This window comes from Nycticebus coucang, chromosome X (assembly GCF_027406575.1).
Source record: "Nycticebus coucang isolate mNycCou1 chromosome X, mNycCou1.pri, whole genome shotgun sequence".
Classification (NCBI taxonomy): Eukaryota; Metazoa; Chordata; class Mammalia; order Primates; family Lorisidae; genus Nycticebus; species Nycticebus coucang.
In genome coordinates, this window is record NC_069804.1 from 34,451,720 (window position 1) to 34,454,682 (window position 2,963).

At 44.7% G+C, this 2,963-nt stretch overlaps 1 pseudogene; it reads right to left on the reverse strand.

Moving 5' to 3' along the window:
• Positions 1-528: 528 nt before the first annotated feature.
• On the reverse strand, positions 529-2,705 carry LOC128578266 (WW domain-binding protein 11-like; annotated as a pseudogene).
• Positions 2,706-2,963: the final 258 nt, after the last annotated feature.

Below are 2,963 nucleotides of genomic sequence, written 5' to 3' on the forward strand. Positions count from 1 at the left end.
AAATATTAAACATAACTCAAACACAAAAGGAAAGGTGAAATAAACTGGATTTTCAGAAATCTCTACTCTAGTGCCCACAGTACACACGAAGACAGTCAAAACAAATAAGAAACTAAGGTCCCCCTGATCACAAATTTCCAAAGAACTGGAGAAGAGGAAGAAATGGGATGGAAATAGTGGTGCAAAAGGGAATGGATGTTAGCAGCACTGCTTTAATAACCAATCTATTCTGAATGAATTCTCTTACATGCAGTAAATTCTGAACAAGGTTAAACGTTAGGATATTCTTTGAACTGAAATTAGAAATTAGTAGCTCTTTCAGCTAAGTTTACTAAAAACCTCTTTTTTTTTTTATTGTTGGGGATTCATTGAGGGTACAATAAGCCAGGTTACACTGATTGCAATTGTTAGGTAAAGTCCCTCTTGCAATCATGTCTTGCCCCCATAAAGTGTGACACACACCAAGGCCCCACCCCCCTCCCTCCGGCCACTATTGTGAACAGGAGCCTGGTCTGGCAACAAAAGCTGTCACAGTAGCCCTTCCATGTCTTTAACAAAAGCTTCAAATGCATCATTCTTAGTTTGTACTGAGACAGAAACAGAAAGACCAGATTTGGGGACTTCTTTGGCAAGAGTTAAAGAAGAATCATCCTCTGACTTTCATTGGGGAGCAGAAGTAGCCCCTCTCTGTCGATGTACTCTCAGAGCAGTGGGCACAAATCGAGTAATCTCTGCCTTGGAATTACTGATCTGTGGCTTGGACTAATGGTTTCAGTGGCTTTCTTCTCAATGGTGGCTGAACTTGTGTCATCTTTCCTGGGTCGCCAAATCAAATTGGATGGGGCATTTAAAACGCCAGGGTTCATCAAGGGAGTTGGTAGGTAAAGCCGGGGGGCGGGGGTGAACAGGTCCAAATGGAGGCACCAAGTGGGTGCATCCTGCCAGGTGGTGGAGGAATACCTGGAGGTGCAGGGGCAGTAGCCTTGGCAGAGGTAGCCTTGGTGGAAGTGTCAGAGGAAGAGGGCCAGGAGGCAAACCTGGAGGTGGACCTGGGGGAAGGTCAGCGGGGTGGCCTCGTGGTGGTCCTGGAGATAAAAGTCAGGATAAAAGCCTTCAGAGTCATGGCATTTCAGGTGGTGTCAGGAATGCAGAAGCTCCTGGAGGTGCTCCAGAGGTCTTAAAAGTGGAGCAGGTGCTCAAGAGGAGGTGGTCCTAGCATGGGAGATGCTTGTATCTGAGGAGGAGGAACAGACTGGGGGGAGCCTGCTGCTGTGAGGAAGCAGTAGATGTGCCATCAGAATGAGTTTCCTCTTTATGCTTTTTTTTTTTTTTTTTTTTTTTTTATAGAGACAGAGTCTCACTTTATGGCCCTCGGTAGAGTGCCGTGGCCTCACACAGCTCACAGCAACCTCCAGCTCCTGGGCTTACGCGATTCTCTTGCCTCAGCCTCCCGAGCAGCTGGGACTACAGGTGCCCGCCACAGCACCCGGCTATTTTTTTGTTGCAGTTTGGCCGGGGCTGGGTTTGAACCCGCCACCCTCGGCATATGGGGCCGGCGCCCTACTCACTGAGCCACAGGCGCCACCCCTCTTTATGCTGTTTTTGTGATTGCTTTTCTGTTCTCCTCCTCCTCCTCCTCCTCCTCCTCTTAAATTCTTCTACCTAGCATCCCTCCTGAGGATTTCCTGACAGGCCATGCAAAGCATCTTGGCTTGAAGAGGAGTTAGCTCCTTCATGTTCTTTTCTTTTTTCCTTGATTTTCCAGGCATATGTGCAAATTATACACTTAGATCTGTCTTTTTTTTTTCTTCATTGTTGTGTCTTTCATTATTATCATGGTGCACAAATTCATCCCCCTCACTTTCTTTCTCCATTTTATCTATCAGTGTCACTGTCATCAGTACTGTCATCATGCTTATCTTGATCAATGTCCTCAGGATAGCCATCATCTTCACTAGTGCTGGAAACATCATCATGACCCCGCTGAGTAAGGTCAGGACACATAACATGTGTTCATCTCACCTACGAGAAAGAAGATGTAGGGAAAAGCCTGTTTTACAGCCATACAGCTGCAAGACTTGAGGAGGAGGTGGACCAGGGGGAGGGCCAGGAAGTTTTCTGCCTGGGAACAAATGTGGAACACCATGTCTCAGAAGAGGAAGGATAGAAATTTCCCGAATGGGAGGTCCATAGGCTGAAGTTTTCTTAAGAATGGAGGGGTGGCTGGGCACCAGGTCATGGAATGTCCTGGATCAAAATGTTGGAAGATGCATGTGGCATATCTGGCAAAGGAATACTCTCCACTTCCTCATGCTCAGCATTCTTCACAGCATAAAAATACTGGCTAAGTTGGGCTCTCTTCTGTTCATATTCTAGTTTTCTCAGTTCTTCATAAATATCTGGATGCTCTTTTTCATAGAGTTGTAGAATACGTTCGAACGTTTCACACAGCTTTTTACGCTTGTCCAATGTTAGTACTTTCTCATTTCACTGTGGCTGTTGTACTGGGTTAAATTCCATTTCATTCAATTTTTCCATGTCCGGGAAAATCTGCTTGAGATCCTTTATCTTCAAAACTGCAGCTCGTACCATCATGCGCTGTTTTTGGTTCTTCTTTAATTCTCTCTTCTGGGATTCCTTTGAACTTGGTCCGTAACGTTCATGAATTTTCCACTTTTCGTGGATGATGTAGATCTCCGTTCCATGTTGACTATCTGTGTGATTTATTTGTTCATTAAGAAAAAGAAAAAAAAAAACCAAAACAACACCAAAAAAAAACTTCTGCTGGACTCCCAGGGCTGTGAGAAGTGGGGAAGGGACTACTCCTAATCTTTTTATACTTGGCAGTGCCTTCCAGTCAGCCTCTTATTCTTTAATCTTTGGGGGAAAAAAAAGAAATTATAGCTATCTGACAAAATGATTTATTCACTTAATGAAAGCAACCTCTCTGTTGAACTAACAAC